General features: G+C 44.6%; 1 protein-coding gene across 1 annotated transcript in view; it reads right to left on the reverse strand.

Annotated features, from left to right (window-relative positions):
* The window catches only part of LOC129698566 (diacylglycerol kinase beta-like), a 275,043-nt gene extending 262,477 nt beyond the window's left edge, over positions 1-12,566 (reverse strand). The window contains exon 1 of the mRNA XM_055637649.1: positions 12,264-12,566. The gene's annotated coding sequence lies outside the window, so the exon portion shown is untranslated. The remainder of the gene's footprint in view (positions 1-12,263) is intronic.
* Positions 12,567-20,281: the final 7,715 nt, after the last annotated feature.

Here is a 20,281-nt window from a genome sequence, read left to right on the forward strand (position 1 = left end):
ATCTTCACCAAGGCCACAGTTAACAATGGTAGACAAAAATGCGGGAGAAACTCAAACTGAAGGGTTTCAACCTAAAATGTTGCCTATTCCTTCTCTCCATAGATGCTGCTGCACCCGCTGAGTTTCTCCAGCATTTTTGTCTACCTTCGATTTTCCAGCATCTGCAGTTCCTTCTTAAACAATGGCCTGTTTCCTTTATCATCATAACTTTCTTGCATTTCTTTCATGAATTTATTCTATAATCTCTCTACATCACCGTCTATATCTCTCGTTTCTCTTTCCCCCGACTCACAGTCTGAAGAAGGGCCTCGACCCGAAACGTCACCTATTCCTTTTCTCCAGAGATGCTGTCTAACCCGCTGAGTTACACCAGCTTTTTGTGTCTACCTTCAGTTTAAACCAGCATCTGCAGTTCCTTCCTACACATTGATTTCTATACCTTCCAGCTAAACACTATTGCGCCTGTATTCTGCTGCAAGTTATCAAATTCCCATTTCTCTCTCTCTGTTAATACAAACTGGACCTGTTCCTCAGCCCTGCAACTAACACAACACAAAGCAGCATAATTATAAGGGCCTGTCCCACTTGGCGATTTTTTTCAGCAACTGCCGATGTCATATCAGGGTCGCCAAATGATTTTGAATATTTTAAAATCCAGCGGCGACAAAAAAATGGCGCGGCACTTGAAAAAACACCGCACGTCAATACGTCATACGTCATCACGGCACAAATTGTTCGGTGACTTGATACGTCAGTCGATGATGCCGGCAGTCGCCAAAAATATTGGCAAGTGGGACAGGCCCTTAATTGTTCATTTGCCCTTTCTCTTTACCATGGTCCCAGCCTTCCCTTTCTCCCTCCCATCTCTTCCCACGAGTTTCTCTGCAGCTTCAAGTTACTTTCCACAGATGCCTGCTCACTTGCCATGTGTTCCAGCTTGTTCTGCTTTGTTTTCAGATTTTGTGGTTTATGATTTTTACCTGCAAGCTATATAGTATAAGCAAATTGATCCAAGGCATGCCACACCAAATAAACGTACCTAGAAGAGTGGAGGAGAGAGCTACAGCTATTCATGCCACTAAATGCTGGATAATTTAAGATGTAGTCAGTGGAGGTTAGTTTATATACAAATTATGGATTAAATCAGTGTGACTGGCTGACTGACCAGTCTGACTGTCCCTCTGATTACATTTTATCTCTGTATACTTCGTTGTCACCTTCTCCTAGCTAATAATGATCCATTTTTAATCTTCCTTGATCTGATCATAATCATACTTTATTGGCCAAGTATGTTTTGCAACATACGAGGAATTTGATTTGCCATACAGTCGTACCAATAAAAAGTTTTTTTTTGACACAAAATACATTTTAACGTAAACATCCACCACAGTGACTCCTCCACATTCCTCACTGCGATGGAAGGTGAAAAAAAGTTCAATCTCTCCCTTCTTTGTCCTCCAGCGGTCGGGGGCCTCTAACCTTCCGTTGACGGGACGATCTTACTCCCGTAGCCGGCGGCGGGCCTCCTCGTCGGGGCGATCAAACTCCTGCATCGGGGGGGGGAATCTCAGCACCACCGCGCCGGTTGATCTACCCCAGGTCAGAGCTAGTCGAACCTAATGTGGCTTTTGGAGCTTCCCGACGTCGGTCTCAACCCGAGACCACGAGCTCCTCGATGGTGAAATCCGCAGGCGTCGATCCTAGGCAAGGGATCGGCTCCGATGGTAAGTCCACACCCGGCGGTGGGGCTCAAAGTCAGTCCCGAGCAAGGCTTCCAGCTCCATGATGTTAGGTCGCAGAGTGACCGGAGATACGATCCGGAAAACATTTGCATCTCCGGCAAGGTAAGAGATTGAAAAAAAGTTTCCCCCGACCCCTCACCCACCCCCAAACCAGAGAAACATAGACATAGAAACATAGAAATTAGGTGCAAGAGTAGGCCATTCGGCCCTTCGAGCCTGCACCGCCATTCAGTATGATCATGGCTGATCATCCAACTCAGTATCCCGTACCTGCCTTCTCTCCATACCCCCTGATCCCTTTAGCCACAAGGGCCACATCTAACTCCCTCTTAAATATAGCCAATGAACTGGCCTCAACTACCCTCTGTGGCAGAGAGTTCCAGAGATTCACCACTCTCTGTGTGAAAAAAGTTCTTCTCAGCTCGGTTTTAAAGGATTTCCCCCTTATCCTTAAGCTGTGACCCCTTGTCCTGGACTTCCCTAACATTGGGAACAATCTTCCTGCATCTAGCCTGTCCAACCCCTTAAGAATGTTGTAAGTTTCTATAAGATCCCCTCCCAATCTCCTAAATTCTAGAGTATAAACCAAGTCTATCCAGTCTTTCTTCATAAGACAGTCCTGACATCCCAGGAATCAGTCTGGTGAACCGTCTCTGCACTCCCTCTATGGCAATAATGTTCTTCCTCAGATTTGGAGACCAAAACTGTACGCAATACTCCAGGTGTGGTCTCACCAAGACCCTGTACAACTGCAGTAGAACCTCCCTGCTCCTATACTCAAATCCTTTTGCAATGAAAGCTAACATACCATTGGCTTTCTTTACTGCCTGCTGCACCTGCATGCCTACCTTCAATGACTGGTGTACCATGACACCCAGGTCTCGCTGCATCTCCCCCTTTCCCAATCGGCCACCATTAACACATAATTTTTAAATGCACTAAAAAAAAGGACAAACAGGACAAGCAGCCTGCAGGCGAGGCTGCCATCGAAGTGCCACCCAGTGGAATTTTGTCATCTAATTTTCACACCTTACACTTCCTTATCTCTGTGTCTCCTTCTCCCCTACGTTTGTAGAGGGGTCTCGACCTGAAACATCGCCCGTTCCTTCTATCCAGAGATGCTGCCTGACCAGCCGAGTTACTCCATCTTTTGGTGTCTATCTATGGATAAAATCAAACTCATTTTCTTACAGTGTTGTGAACACCAAGCTTGAACAACACCCAATCATCTCCATTCGACCTGTTTAAAACACCATCACTATAAGCAAAAAAGGCAACCACTGAAAATTAAACATTTTCCCCAATTTAGGATTATGAATCGACTCCAAAAGTACAACGATACAACATCACTACAGATATACACCTGTCACTGATGTAGAGGACATGAGCTCCTTACAAGAAGACCTTAAGTCCTGGCAAAACACATGGAAGATGAGCTTCAACCCAACTAAATGCTCAATTAATATAATTTCAAATAAGAAGAAATCACCTACTCGAGCCTACGTCTTCTGTGGACAAATACTTCATCCTACAAGTTCGTCAAGTCACATCAAGTTTATTCGTCACATACACATACGAGATGTGCAGTGAAATGAAAAGTGGCAATGCTTGCAGATTGTGCAAAAAAAACTACAAACCAGAATGGAACAGAATCACATATTACATATTTGTGGGAGAAAAAAAGAAACAGCAATTTAAAAAGACACCACACAACAGTAAATTGGTACAGTAATTTAGTCCCTGGTGAGATAGGAGTTTACAGACCTAATGACCTCTGGGAAGAAACTCCTTCTCATTCTCTCTGTTTTTACAGCATGGCAACGGAGGCGTTTGCCTGACCGTAGCAGCTGGAACAGTCTGTTGCTGGGGTGGAAGAGGTCCCCCATGATTTTGTTGGGTCTGGATTTGCTCCTTCTGATGTATAGTTCCTGCAGGGGGGGCGAGTGTGCTTCCCATAGTGCGTTCGGCCGAACACACTACTCTCTGCAGAGCCTTCGTGTCCTGGGCAGAGCAATTCCCAAACCAAATTGTGTGGTTCACAACCATACCTTGGATTTCATCTTGATAACAAGCTTTCGTGGGGGGAACACGTGGATAACACGGTCACTAAAGCCACTAGGATTCCTTAGACAAAACGTCTGGTTCTGCCCAAAGGAAGTGACAATCACAGCATATACAACATTGGTTAGACCCTTACTGGAATACGCTTCATGCACCTGGGACCCATACAAAATTGGTCATATCAACAAACTAAAAGGGGTACAGAGGAAAGCAGCGGGAACTACAATAGAGTGTCATCCAGATGCTGTCCAACCTGGAGTGGGAAACGCTGGAAACAAAGGGCAAGGAACAGACTAGCCATGTTGTACAAGATTCAAAAGGGGTCGTGGGCATAACTGCAGATAGATACATAACATACTCAACAGAAAGGAGAACAAGAAAGAAAAATGATATGCAAATAGAAATCCCATTCACCAGGACAGATATTTATATGAACTCATTCTTTGTACGAACCTTAAGGGAATGGAATAAACTAAACAACAATATAGTCAAATCACCTTCACTGGACAGTTTTAAGGGGCCACTAATAGCATGTTAGGGGCCTGTCCAACCAGCACGCGACTGCTTGCGGCTAGTGTAACCTAACGTGGTCACTTGAGCCGTACGGCCTCGCGGGGCCGGTCCCACTCTGATCGCCGGAGCCGTATGGAGTTGTGCGGGGTTGGTCACGACATCGCGTGGGGCTCCGAAAAACGGACACTGTTCAAAAATTCCACGCGACAACGGCCTGTCGGCCCACAGCCGCATTGAGGCCTACGCAGCGCCTTGACGGGCATACGCAGTATCTCAACGCCATACGCAGTATCTCTACGCCAGCGTCTTGACGCCGTATGCAGCGTTTTGACGGCGTACGCCTAGCCTAGCGCGTGGCGTTGCGCGATGATGTCACCGCCTGGCGTGCTTTTGCGCGAGGACGTAACCGACCGATGCCGTGTGACGTGCAAATTCAGTCGGCCCGCCTCCTGCCCAGCTGATTGGTGAGTATGATGTCGGGACCAGCCCTGCACAACTCCATATGCCTCCACGGTTGGAAGTAGGACCGGCCCCGCAAGGCCGTACGCCTCAAGCGACCACGTTTTGTCGCATTTGATGCATACAATCGCATGCTGGTTGGACAGGCCCTTTAGTGTGCACAACACATCCAAGTTGGCGATATGCAGAGTACTGCCCTGCCGACTATAAATTCAGAAGATTCAGAAGAAGATAAGCATTTAAATTCTAAAGAATTGGACACACGCAGTTAGAGCAAATATAAAGAAGTTCAAACACCTTTACAAAGACAATTTATTTTAGATTTTCTCACATCTCCCATGTTTTTCAAAATAATTTGGATTTCCTTATAACGTGTTAATTCCTACAATTGGCCAAGACTCCTTAATTACCAGTAGTTTTATTTTCCCTATTTCCTAAAGTAGCACCATACTTTACATAAAACAGGACAGCTAAATAACGAGCTATTGACACAAATGATAGCAAATTACAGACTTGTCACTGGATAACGAGCTAATGGCCAGCATTCGAGTCAATCAATAATCAAATATAAAGAGACAAGAAATTGCTTCCTGCAGTTGGACCTAAATTTGTATCAAAATATATTAGATTTTTGGGTTGATTTTTCCCAACTGAAAGTGTTCATAGCTAATATTTAATACAACACAATAAAAGTATGTTCTGGTTAGGTTCTAGAGCTGTGTCAGTTCAAGTTTTACACGAAATACAGCATTTTTTGATGAATCCAAATGTATTTCCTAGTTCCTAGAAGCATGCTGCTCAACGTTTAAATTAGCCTTGTTTTCTCTATTACCTCCTTGGTAGGAAGCACTGATTCACACCATTCTGTGCAGGTTTGTATTCTTTGGTAACTCAGCATAAGGTCATGGTTAGGGCGACTCTGTGACATGCCTGATGCACATCATAGTTAAGCCAGTTGCGTGGTACCCATTAGAGGCAATGTACGTAAAGCATGTTAATGCGAACAGCTCAACAGTCACGTACATGAACTGGGCTGATGAATAAAAAAAGGGTTTTGTAATCCTCGTATTACATGTGGAATGAAAGGTCAAGTCCATTCATTTTGATTTAGAAATCTATAAGGAAGATCACAGCCATTTATTCAGGTGAACACCAAGAATCAAGTGTCAGAGAACAGGGATAATACAAGAATTAAAAAGAGTTAAAATGTTTTTGTGTTATGACTGTTGGCAGATCAATTTCCCTCCTGGGATAAATAAAGTTCTATTGTATCGTATCGCATCGTATCGAAGCCAAAAAGTAAACTCACCCTAAACGTGGCATAATTTAGGCAACACCACAAATTAATTAAAAAAAGAGTACATAATTGTACTTCCCTAAATGAATTTCATGCACTTGCTCAAAGAATAAGCCCACATTTAGAAACATAGAAAATAGGTGCAGGAGCAGGCCATTCGGCCCTTCGAGCCAGCACCGCCATACATTGGGATCATGGCTGATCGTCCCCAATCAATAACCCGTGCCAGCCTTCTCCACATATCCCTTGATTCCACCAGCACCTAGAGCTCTATCTAACTCTCTCTTAAATCCATCCAGTGATTTGGCCTCCAGTGCCCTCTGTGGCAGGTAATTCCACAAATTCACAACTCTCTGGGTGAAAAAGTTTTTTCTCACCTCAGTCTTATATGGCCTCCCCTTTATTCTAAGACTGTGGCCCCTGGTTCTGGACTCGCCCAACATTGGGAACATTTTTCCTGCATCTCGCTTGTCGAGTCCTTTTATAATTTTATATGTTTCTATAAGATACCCCCTCATCCTTCTAAACTCCAGTGAATACAAGTGTGAGATAGAAACACAATAGACTGCAGATTTATAATCTTGTTATATTTAGACCGTTTTTTTTTTTCTTATGCATACATAATCTACATAATGCCATCCAGTAATGATGCAACAAGACATCGTAGATCATTACTGGCCCATTTAATTGTAGCACTGAATGTCGGAGCTTGAGATTTCACTCGAGTTCCTCGAAGTTCTCAAAGGCCCTCCAGTCCCAACATCGGAGATTCATCATCCAGGCCTGAGCAGCCAGCTGCCCATAGCGGCGACTGCGGAGGGCTCCGGAGTCCCCGACCATGGGTGAACATCAGAGGAAGATGACTGACTTTGGTGCCTTCCCTCACAGTGGGAACATTTTGATTCTGCTGTGTGGGGATGTTTTATGTTGAACTCTATCAACTCTATGCTGTGTTCTTTATTTTACTGCATGTCCGTATGGTGATCACATTTCACTGTGCCAACTGGCACATGTGACAAATAAATGTATCTTGTATCTTGAAAAGTGAAACAGTAATTTCAGCATTATCAATAAGATGGGAACATCATTTGAAGGTCAACTGGTTCCTCGCTGGCAGGAATAGTATATATGTGCCATCTGGGCCTTTTATGGGTCCACTGACCAGTAGCACTCAACACCATGAAATAGTCAAGGACAAAGTAAGCAGGGAAGGTGTAGATTACAAAAAAGGAAAAGTAATCAAGTTACACATCATATGGAAATTAAAATATGCTGCACATATGCAATATTTTACAGCAATGTTGGGATGGTTCCTTAATACAGCGAAAAATTCCAAGATGATTCACAGGAGTGTTAAGATAGACAATTTGATATGGAAGTTCATTTCTTTATTAATCCTTAGTTCCAGCAACTTGCTTCATCCCATCTTTGCAAAACCTGAGCATTTAAAGTACACGGAGGCATGCAAGTGATAGGAGTAGAATTAGGTCATTCGGCCCATCAAGTCTACTCCATCATTCAATCATGGCTGATCTATCTCTCCCTCCCAACCCCATTCTCCTGCCTTCTCCCCATAATCCCCGACACCCATACTAATCAAGAACCTATCTATCTCTGCCTTAAAAATATCCATTGACTTGGCCTCCACAGACTTCTGTGGCAAAGAATTCCACAGATTCACCACCGTCTGGCTATACAAATTTCTCATCATCTATCTAAAGGAATGTCCTTTAACTCTGAGGCTTTTGACCTCTAGTTCCTAGACTCTCCCATGTAGACCAACCAACGGACTTCAGCCCGTAATGATGTTAGTCCCAGTTCAGATGAAAATGACGTGACCCATTTTACAATGACAACGTTTGCACATCTGAAGAGGAACTAAGGTGTCAAAACATAACTTAAGTTCAATTGGGTGTTGTTATTATCAGTGGAGCACGAGCGATTGTGGCATTAGAATTAATGTAATCTAATATTTTAATTTACCATCAGCCTTGATGATTGCAGTACACCTGAAGTAATCAGAAATGCAGCATTTACGAGACTGTATTAAAAATATTCACAGATCAGTCTTTGATAAATGTAACCTTACATTTTTAAAAAGAAACAATAAACTATGTTTCCAGCACATTGGCTGGGTTTGTTTCATGCAGAAACTCATTTTAAGAGATAGATAATCGGATTTCTCCTGTCCTTTTCACAAAAGGATTCACAGTCTGAATGACGAGGGTGAAGGTTTCAAATGTTAATTCATTAGCTTTCTCCTTTCCTGTCCTCCCGACTGAAGAGGCACATGGTGACCTGCGTGGATTTTCTCAGAGATCTTCTCTTTCCTCCCACATTCCAAAGACGTACAGGTTTGTAGGTTAATTGGCTTGGTTAATGAAAACATTTTGCCCAAAACGGGAAAAAACTATTGTCCAATTTCCAGGGGGGACGAGACTGGGTGTCAGACCAGTCATTGAAGGTACAATGCAGGTACAAGGTTCAAGGATTTGCCAGGAAGTTCTACTGCAGTTGTACAGGGTCTTGGTGAGACCATCCATATGCCAAGTCTCCAAAGTGAAGCTTTGGTTGTGTTTATACTGATTCCTGGGATGTCAGGGCTGTCTTATGAAGAAAGACTGGTCATTGTATCAACCACAGAAACATAGGAGACACAGCCTACCTACTAAGCCTAGACCTTTAGCTACACAAAAGGGGACACACTTTGAGATCAACAATCACTGAACAATGAACAGCAATCACAATCAATATTTGCAGAGCTGAACTACTATCTACCTCTTTGATGACCCTTGGGCTATCCTTGCTCGGACTTTGCTGGCTTTACCTTGCACTAAACAAATCTGTACATTGTAAATGGATAGATTGTAATCATGTATTGTCTTTCCACTGACTGCTTAGCACGCAACAAAAGCTTTTCACAGTACCTCGGTACACGTGACAATAAATTAAACTTAATTGAATATTTTACATTTTCCACTGTTAGTCTGGTAATCTTTACCACTATGTGTAAGAAGGAACTACAGATGCTGGTTTAAACCAAAGACGGACACTAAATGCTGGAGTAACTCAGCGGGTCAGGCAGCATCTCTGGAGAGAAGGAATGGGTGATATTTTGGGTCGAGACCCTTCTTCAGACAGCTCGGGTCTGGACCCGAAACGTCACCCATTCCTTCCCTCCAGAGATGCCGCCTGTCCCGCTGAGTTACTCCAGCTTTTTGAGTCTATCTTCAATCTTTACTACTACCCTGGCAATAAATAGAAAACGCAGCACAAACGGGTCTGACTCTCCTTGTTCAGAGGAGTTATCTGTCTGCCCCTTTGCCTTAGTTAGCTGTCTGGAAGCTATTGAGTATTTTACCTTCCGACCATGTTGTACTGTATGTTATATGATAAATGACAGTAAAGGCCTTCAAATTATTTAAATCAACTGAAGGCTAATTTATCCCTGTGACTTGTGTAAATTTAAAAAAAAAAGAGTACACCTCAACTATTTCTTGGTAAAACGTAGCTCTATTTGTGACCTCAGGTCAACCATGACTGGTGCTTTTCTCATAAATCAACATCACAGCCCTCAATATTTTTCGCTCATAACTTGCAAATGACCAAGTATAGATTCTCAAAGATATTACTTCCTATGCCGGAGACGAAAAGCAAAAGTGAAAACATTAGAAATAAGACAAAAGATGCAAGCAGTTCTAAGCAATTTTCAGACAATCTGAAATAGACAATAGGTGCAGGAGTAGGCCAATCGGCCCTTTGAGCCAGCACCGCCATTCAATGTGATCATGGCCGATCATCCCCAATCAGTACCCCGTTCCTGCCTTCTCCCCATATCCCCTGACTCCGCTATTTTTAAGAGCCCGATCTAGCTCTCTCTTGAAAGCATCCAGAGAACATGCCTCCCTCGTTAGGTCATCATTTGCCTATCTGGTGAAGGCTTCAATATAAAATGAAATCTAGATTTTCTCTTTTGAAATAATGATTGCTTTAAATTTTATTTGTGGAAATAAATGCCTGGTAATATCAAGTAAGAATTATAAAGAACAAGCCTGATGAATGTGAACACTTAATATTGAATCTTTAGATTGCAGTGTTGATAAATGTATACTTGCCACACCAGCAATTCAGGCTTCAAACTTAATACTTTCATTTTCACATGAACCAAACTAATATCAAGCTATGTCAGAAAATATTAATTTAAGCCACAAGATCAAAACATTCCCCACACCACAAGGCCACTAACTACAGAGGAACACTCAAATGATAATTTAAATGCCAGCGGCAAAAATGTCATTAATCCAAAAGGTTACACACCCCATAAATTAAATAGGCCACCATTGTTTACAAAAAAACAGAATACAAGGAAATCAGGTTGCTCTCACTTGCTCAATGCATTAAGATTAATAACATGGAAACAGGCGTGTTTAAATGACAAATATAGTGGAAATATCCATTACAAAACACGTAGCAGGCAGGCAGGGTAGCACAATTTATTGCCCCAGCGGTCCACAATAAATTGAGTGGGACGCAGAGAAATATAATTCGCCAGACTAAGTGATGAATGTTATTGATGGTTGGGTTTAACTCCTGAATGCCACCTGAGAATTGCCGATTATTAATAACCAACTAAAAAAAAAATGTCATTTCATCCCACCAGCATGAGATTTTCAAGATAAGTCCATATTTTCGAAAAATATCAGCTCCACAAATAGCTTTGTAAACCATGACAGACTGCACTCACTGCTTTTTCCCAGGGTCACTCTTAAAATACTAATCAAATCAGTGTGACGTTTATCGATGGAGGTTACTGTGACTTCATGATTATCAATCTTCATCGTGGATTCATTGAATGCCACAAAAGGCTACTGTTAATCTAAAGGCCAGCATGACATCACCAGATATCACTGATGTTAGACAAGTAATAATTCATTTATTTCCCCATTTAGATAAGTTGTGCCCAAAGGAGCAGGTTTGAACATGTTCGGAAAATTCAGGGAGAATTGTTTTAAATTGGAAGGTGGTGAGAATAATGAACAGATATGCTAACCATCGTAAAAACCCTTACCTAGAGCAGGAGTTCCCAACCTGTTTTTTTTTTTTTCATTGACTGACTGTGTTTGGTTCTGGTACACCGGTATCTGTTCATCATTAGTTGTTCATTAATAAGTCAAAAGTCATTGTATGTGGTATTAACGTTGCCAGGGGCAAACGGGCCGAAAAGGGTTGGGAAGCCCTGAGCTGGAGGGACAGGAAAGTTGCCCGACCTGTTGTGGCTGAATTTGAGACAACTTCGGCAACCTTAAAACTCAAATTCCAGTGTGCCAGCGGAAGCAACTCGTCATTGCTCACAGATCTACTGGACGTCGCCACTGGGCTGTCGGTACTGGACTCAAAAGGGAAGGAGCTAGCCGTGGGAAGCTCGTAGCATCTAACCTCCGTGCAATGTGTAGGAAGGAACTACAGGAACTGCTGATTTACACCGACAAAAAACCGGAGTCACTCAGCAGGGACAGGCAGCATCTCTGGTGGCATTTCGGGTCGAGACCCTTCTTCAGACTGAGAGTCAGGGGAGAGGGGGAGGGAGACATGGAAGGGTACAAAGAGCATGGAAGGTGCGATCAGACAGATCACAGCAGTCGGCGATCAAGGAAATGTAGACTGTTTAAGAAAGAACTGCAGCTGCTGGAAACATCGAAGGTAGACAAAAAATGCTGGAGAAACTCGGCGGGTGAGAGGCAGCATCTATGGAGAGGAGGAATAGGCGACGTTTCAGGTCGAGACGTCTGTCCCTTCTGTCCATAGATGCTGAGTTTCTCCAACATTTTTGTCTACCAAGGAAACCCTTGTGTAGGAAGGAACTGCAGATGCTGGTTTAAACTGAATACACACACACACACACACACACAAAGCTGGAGTAACTCAGCCGCTCAATGGTTCATTACCAGACGAGGGGAAAGTAACAAGAAGGCGGTAACGTTAAATCCGGAGCACAGTGAAATTAACGAAGTGAAATCTTCTCAATGCAATGTTGCAGCCCGCTACTTCCTCCCCAGCCGCTGAAACAGACCCCCCACCCCTCTCCCCATCAACGCCACTAACCCCGACAAACAAACGCCGACGCAAAGAAGTCTCCTTAAAAAACAAACATTGCCAATCCCCTCCTACCACCCCTCATCTCTCTCACTCACCCTCTCACTCAGCGCCGCCACTTGCTGCTTGCTCCTGGCTGGAAGAAGCCGCGAGTTCATTCAGCAGCTTTTATTTCACATGTGTGTTTGTGTGTGTGTGTCTGAACGCCACAATAAGCCACAGCCCGGCTGCCAGAGGATTGCCTCGATTGCATTGGCTTCAATGCTAAATGATGTTCATCCACTTGGTCTGTATATTCACTCGCCCCAAGACTTCTCCGCTGTGCTGGGAGCTGGAGTTTCTCGCAGGGCTGCGCCGGGAGCGCGCCTCTACCTTGCTATGATGCTCATGCTCGTGCCCGCGGCCGTGCTCGTGCACAGGCGCGCCCCCGCCCCCACAAGCATTCTGGAGAAAGGGGACTCGTTGGGTCCGGAGAGGGAATATTTCCTTTATCATCTTTTTTGTTGTTGCATATCTTTCATCCATTTGTTCTACATCACCCAATGTCACTGTCTATATCTAGTCTCCCTCTCCCCTGACTCACAGTCTGAAGAAGGGTCTCGACCCAAAAAGTCACCCATTCCTTGGCTCCAGAGGAGATGCTGCCTGTCCCTGCTGAGTTACTCCAGCATTTTGCGTACAAATAAAACGCTGCGGGTGTTGCAAAAAAAAAACGAAACTAAACGCTGGAAAATACCCACAGTGACGAGCAGCGTCACCGGAGAGAGATTTTCTTTTTTTAACAGGCTGTAATTTAGAAAGAGTTCTGTCCTAAAACGTTCATCTGTTTGGCATTCAACAGAAGGTAAACAGTAAATGCTGGAGTAACGCAGCGGGTCAGGCAGCATCTCTGGAGAGAAGGAATGGGTGACGTTTGGGACCGAGACCCTTCTTCAGACTTCCACAGATGCTGCCTGACCTCATTAGTGTTTCCTGCGTTTTCTGTGGGTTTTTTTTAAATTTCAGATTTCCATCACCTGCAGTTTCTTTTGCATTTTCAGTTTTAATTTAAAAAGGGTCGATTGCAGCCTGGTTTCATTGCTGCAAACATCTGTGTCCAGGAGCTTGCTAGCAGATGCTGTCCGACCACTGAAGTACGGGTGGCATTTAGTTCCTTAATTCCTGAGTTCTAGTAGCAGGATAAGGCCATTCGGCCCATTAAGTCTACTCCGCCATTCAATCATGGCTGGTCTATCTCTCCCCCCCTAACCCCATTCTCCTGCCTTCTCCCCATAACCTCTGACACACCCAAGAATCTATCAACCTCCGCCTTAAAATATCCATTGAGCTGGCCTCCACAGCCACCCATGATAACGAATGCCACAGATTCATCACCCTGTCACTGTGGTAAAGCAGGCTAGCCTAGTAAATGTGTCCACAACAAGCACACTGAAAGGACGATCATATCTATTTATTTTAATGTGGCGAATTTAAGTATGAGCATACAAGGGAAACTCCCCAGCTCCCTTTGCAAATGTTGTCATGATGAGCACAGCGAAGGCACAAGTACATCCCTGTGGTGCCCCCAAGCAAAATATGTAGGTATGAAAAACGCGCTCTGCCAGCTCCTGCAATCTATTTTCAGCTCCGACAGGATAATGGGCTTGTCGTGGGTCTATAAATAGAACATGTCTCTGATTTGGCTCCTCTGGTGTAATTGAATTGAACGTGCATTTTGCAGGGAAGGGAACCCTTTGCCTCACGTCATCCGTTTCCTCCTCGCCAGCAATTCTCTCCAGTCTTTCATTCGCAGAGGCCAATTGCTCGCAGAGTCGCAGTCCTCACATATATACTGTGATCCGTTCATCGCCGGCGATACAATAGGCGGCTAAAGTCAAGGCGGACAATCATTTTTAAGAGACTTCTCTTTCCCTGATTAATCCCGGGTTTCTGCACGCCTGAAATATTCATTCAACGCGCTGGAAACACACGGAATTTGACATCACTTTGCATTAACCCGATAGCGCTGGCAATATAGTCCTCAAAATAAAGATCAGCCTATGCCCCTTCCAGGCTTTCGTTTGGAGAATAACCCCACATGAATTGAATCTACTCAGTATAAAGGCTGAAACGTGTTCAACCTCTTGCAATTGAACGCTTTTTTTTCGCAAACATTGTTTGCCACGCACTGGGTTCTATTGTTGGAATAAAGAGAGATTCAACTCGAGTCCATCACAGATATGCTAAGTAAACACAGGCTTGCCTCGGTTGCTATGACTTCATCCAAAAGTAAACACCATATATTTTGGGATATGACGCCAACTGACATGACTCTACATTTTTTAATGCTTTCCAGAGTGCAGTAATGTAGCTGCAGCGGACAGTAAACACCAAAAGAGAATGGGGTTCGCTGTGAAAAAGAACACACCCCCACATGATCAAACACTTTTCCATTGCATTTCCGATTTTGAGGGGGGAGGGGGAGATAAAATGCTGTGCTCTAGTATTTGCAGCCTACCCAGGAAATGCAAAGCAAAGTGACAGGCCACCTCGAGATTACAATCAAAAACACGTTGACATTGTGGAGAGATGATGAATGTATTGACTGGTTGGACAGCCCCCTATTACGAGAAAGTCTCAGTACTGCCACCTTATGGACACGGTAGCAGCAGATGGAAGTAATTAATAATAATAATCATAATAATAATAATATCTTTTATTGTCATTGCACATATGTGCAACGAGATTTGGTACGCAGCTTCCATCCGATGTCATAACTTAAACAACTAATAAAATTTAGATACCCCGAGAAACATGATTTATAAAAAAAAAGAACAGTAAAACAGTAAAACAGTCTAAAGTGCAAATGTCTGTGCCGGGTCGATGTGCAAAGTGACCATCCAACATGACCATCCAGTTCGTGGGGGGGGTTGGGCACTTAACAGAGCCGGTTCAGAGCAGCTATAGCTCTGGGGATGAAGCTGTTCCTGGGTCTGGAGGTGCGGGCTTAGAAGGCCTTGTACTCATTCGATGTATCTTCACGGTCAACTTCCAAAGCGGTCTGAAGAAGGGTCTCGGCCTGAAACATCACCCATTCCTTCTCTCCAGAGATGCTGCCTCTCCCACTGAGTTACTCCAGCATTTTGTGTCTATCTTCGGTGTGAACTAGCATCTGCAGTTCCTTCCTACACTTTCCAAAGCAGTTTAGATTAATCCTGCAAGAGTACTTTTTATTTAGTTTCAATTATGGTATAGTACTAATTAAGGGCCTTGTGTGGTATTTAATTGTGGAACTCATTATCGTTGTAGCCTTTCCGTTTGCTTATAAATAATTTTGTGTCTTTGACACCCTGTTCATCGGTAGCTGTATTGAAGTAATCTAACTCTGAGGTCAGAGCAACGGGCCAAAAGTATCAACCAAGTCAAGTCAAGTCAAGTTTATTCGTCACATACACATACGAGACGCGCAGTGAAATGAACAGTGGCAATGCTCGCGGACTTTGTGCAAAAAGACAAACAAACAAACAACCAAACAAACTACAAACAGAATGGAACAGAATCACATATTCTTTTACATATTAAATATTGTGGACAGAAGGAAAAAGGGAAAAAAAACCCAGCAATTTAAAAAAAAGCATTAGAGTGGTACAGTAAAGTTAGTCCCTGGTGAGATAGGAGTTTACAGTCCTAATGGCCTCTGGGAAGAAACTCCATCTCCACCTCTCCGTTCTCACAGCATGGCAACGGAGGCGTTTGCCTGACCGTAGCATTTCTCTGATGCCATTTTAACTGTCTGGGTATTTAATTAAAATTGCCAAGCAGCGAACTTTTTTTTCACATATTATCCCATGTTATTAAAAACAACAACATAATTCTATTTCTGTTATTGAGCGACACTCAACCCCAGTATTACCACAGTGAAGTACATCTGTTTTTGCATTTATCTGAGGCTGCCGTGCTTCCCACTCCAAATTCATAAATTACTCAACAGACCTTCATCACAATCTGCCTCTGTTGGGAATTTTGTGCAACTAAATTTCATGTCAAGTACACTGACATGCATTGGTTATAAAATGTATATAACCAATATATTATATATTAGTAATGCATTAAAAAAATCTATCTGTTAAATTAAGATTCAAGGGAGTTTATTGTCATGTGTCCCTGATAGGACAATGAAATTCTTGCTTTGCTTCAGCACAACAGAACATAGTAGGCATGACTACAAAACAGATCAGTGTGTCCATACACCATTATATAAATATATACACACATGAATAAATAAATTGATCAAGTGCAAATAACAGATAATGGGCTATTAATGTTCAGAGTTTTGTCCGAGCCGGGTTTAATAGCCTGATGTCTGTGGGGAAGTAGCTATTCCTGAACCTGGACGGTGCAGTCTTCAGGCTCCTGTACCTTCTACCTGAAGGTAGCAGGGAGATGAGTGTGTGGCCAGGATGGTGTGGGTACTTGATGATACTGCCAACCTTTTTGAGGCTGGGACTGCGATAAATCCCCTCGATGGAAGGGAGGTTTAGGCTATTAAACTCAACTCAAACAAAACTCTGATTATTAATAGCCCATTGCACTTTATCTGTTTATTTATGTGTGTATATCTATATTACTAAAACTCTGTTCTTGACCGGTTTTGGCGATCTGTGCTGCGAGGGGGGATGGACTATAAAACCAGGAATTGGTGTGCCTCAATTAGTCTGCAAGCTGGAGGAAGGCAGAGGGTCACGTTTCTCTGAGCTGTGAATAACACTGAACACATGTCCACACAACTGTGAGTAAGTACCCTTAATGTGGTTTGAAAATGAAAATATGGTTAAAGTAAAAAAGCACTGCCTGCAAATGGTTGTTTGGGGGGATTGGGTTGAAATAAAAAGGCACCCCCTCTCTCTCCCCCTCTCCTCCCCTCTCTCCCTATCTCTCTCCCCCACTCCCCCCCTCTCCCCCCCCCCCCCCCCTCCCCCCCCTCCCCTTTCCCTTCCCCTCTCTCCCCCCTCCCCGTTCCCCCCCTCCCCCCCCCTCTCTCCCCCCCCCTCCTCTCCCCCCCCTCTCCTCTCTTCCCCCCCTCCTCCCCCCTCTCCCCTCCCCCCGTGAGTGGGTGAGGGGAGGGGGAGCTCTCCTAAAGTCTACAATCAATTCCACTGTCTTAAGAGCATTAAGCTCTAGGTTGTTGCGATGGCACCAGGACGCCAGCTGTGACACTTCCTGTCTGTATGCAGATTCCTTCCCATCCTGGATCAGTCCAATCAGGGTTGTGTCGTCCGCAAACTTGAGAAGCTTGACAGAGGAGTCTGTGGAGGTGCAGTCGTTGGTGTAGAGAGAGTAGAGGAGAGGTGAGAGTACGCAGCCTTGCGGTGCTCCTATGCTGAGTGTTTGTGGGTCCGAGATGTGCTTTCCCAGCCTCACATGCTGCTTCCTGTCCGTCAGGAAGCTGGTGATCCACCGACAAAGGGGTTCAGGCACAGTCAACTGGGAGAGTTTGGAGTGTAGTAGCTCTGGCACAATAGTGTTGAATGCATAGCTAAAATCCACAAACTAAATCCTCACATAGGTTCCCTGGCGGTCTAGGTGCGGGAGGATGAAGTGCAGGCCCAGGTTGACTGCGTCATCCACAGATCTATTGGCCCAATATGCAAACTACACTATGCAAACAGAAAAACCCAGAGAAAACGCACGGGGTCACGGGGAGAACGTGCAAACTCCCTACAGACAGCACCCATAGTCAGGATCGAACCCAGGTCTTCAGCACTGAAAACGTTGTAAGGCAACAACTCTACCGCTGTATAATTGTGGCCGCCCCATGAGTCTGCCTATACGGTGGCCATATAACACTTCAAAAAGAATTGTATTTGAAATGTATTGCCGCATCTTATAAATTGGGTGGATATGACACACAACTTCTGATTGATATTTAGATATTTATTAGATATTTATTATATTATTCCAATATTGTAATTGTGCATGGAATTGTGGAACATTGGTAGACAAAACTACAGCGGGTCAGACAGCATCTCTGGATTTGGGTCGAGATGAATCTGGTCGAAATCTCGACATAAAACTTCACCTACTCCTTTTCTCAAGAGATGTAGCCTGACTCGCAGAGTTACTCCAGCCTTTTGTGTTTATCTTCTGTTTAAACCAGCATCTGCAGTTCCTTCCTACACGTTGTGGAACAATGTTTTGCTCTCCAAAGGATGTCACTCTTTGTTCATGGAAGAAGGTGCAGACTGGGGATCTTAAGCTCACTTTGAAGGAGCATTATTCAATGCTGCATACAAAACGTCTAGTGAAGATTATAGTGGAGATGGTTGTGAAAGATTGCAGCAGGATCTTGATCGATTGGCCAGATGGGTTCAGGAATAGCTGATGGAATTTAATGCAGAGAAATGTGAGGTGTTGCATTTTGTGAAGTCCAACATGGGCAGGACCTACACAGTGAATGGGGAGTGTTGTAGAGCAGAGGGATCTACGAGTACAAGTGCATGGTTCCTTGCAGGTCAAGCCGCTGGTAGATAAGGTGGACAAAGAGGATTTTGCTACATTGGCCTTCATCAGTCAGAGTATGGAGTATAGAAGTTGGGAGGTCATGTTGCAGTTGTGATAAGACATTGGTGAGACTGCATTTAGAGATTTGTGTTCAGTTCTGGGCACCATGTTATTGAATTGAATTGAATTGAATCCTTTATTTGTCATTCAGACCTTTCAGTCTGAACGAAATGTCGTTGCCTGCAGCCATACATGTAATAATAAACAACACACAATAAATACAAATTAACATCCACCACAGTGAGTTCACCAAGCACCTCCTCACTTCCTTCCTCTTCTCCCTCTGCACTGAGGCGATACCCCACTGGGCGATGGTAAGTCAGTCCCACGGTTCAAGCTCCGCGGCCCGGGGGTGGTCGAAGCTGCCGCCCTCCAGTCCAGCGGACGCAGCTGTTGCCACGGGAGCTCCGGAAAACAGGCACCAGCCTGAGACCCGCGAGCTTCCGACGATGTCGTCCACTGTCCCGCGTCCGAGCCCCGGATTCAGGTCGCCGCTGCCAGAACACCGCCTCAGCCGCCAGAGCATCTTCTCAGCCCCGCACCGGGCCATCCACACGGGAGCCTTTCAGCCCCGCACCGGGCCATCCACACGGGAGCGCCTTCCAGCCGGGAGCCGGGCCGCCCACATGGGAGTGTTTCAGCCCCGCGCCATCCGCCCTCACCCGGAGCGCTCGAATGCCGCCGCAGCTCGAAGACGGCCAGCCTCGCGTTGGTAAGTCCTGGCTGGCTCTACCGGAGCCTCAAGGTCGGTCGCAGGTTGGAGGCCGCCAGCTCCGCCATTAGGCCTCAGCTCAGACGGGGGAAGAGAAGGGGGATACGACAAGAGAGTCGCATTCCCCCGAAGGGAGGGAAAGATGTTGTCAATCTGGAAAGGGCACAGAGAATATTTACAAGGATGTTGCCAGGACTAGAGGGCCTGAGCTATAGGGAGGGGTTGAGTAGGCTGGGTCTCTATTCCATGGAGCGCAGGAGGATGAAGGGCGATCTTATGGAGGTATATAAAATCATGAGAGGAATAGATTGGGTAAATGCACAGAGTCTCGTGCCTAGAGTAGGTGAATCGAGGACCAGAGGACATAAGTTTAAGGTAGATGAGGTGAAAAGATAGAATAGGAATCTGAGGGTAACTTTTTCACATAAAGGGTGGTGAGTGCATGGAACAAGCGACCAGATGAGGTAGTTGAGGCTGGGACTATCCCATCATTTAAGAAACAGTTAGACAGGTACAAGGATAGGTGGGATATGGACCAAACGCGGGCAGGTGGGACGAGTGTAGCTGGGACATGTTGGCCAGTGTGGGCAAGTTGGGCCGAAGGGCCTGGTTCCACACTGTATCACTCTAATTCCATTAATTTCTCCTATACATTCTTTTTATTTAAAGAAAATGATTAGTTGTTCTCTATGACTCTATGAAACTGGCATTGGTGGAAGTTAAGTAGGTGGTTACCCAGCCAGGCCACTGTTTGCAAACGGTGCACAAAAGGATCATGAAATCAAGAAAAATCAAAGATAGGGAAGCAACAACACACCTTATAAAAGTCATGTGGCCTTAGCTCTGAATGGCATCCTATTCATT

Source organism: Leucoraja erinacea, chromosome 7, assembly GCF_028641065.1.
Source record: "Leucoraja erinacea ecotype New England chromosome 7, Leri_hhj_1, whole genome shotgun sequence".
Lineage (NCBI taxonomy): Eukaryota > Metazoa > Chordata > Chondrichthyes > Rajiformes > Rajidae > Leucoraja > Leucoraja erinaceus.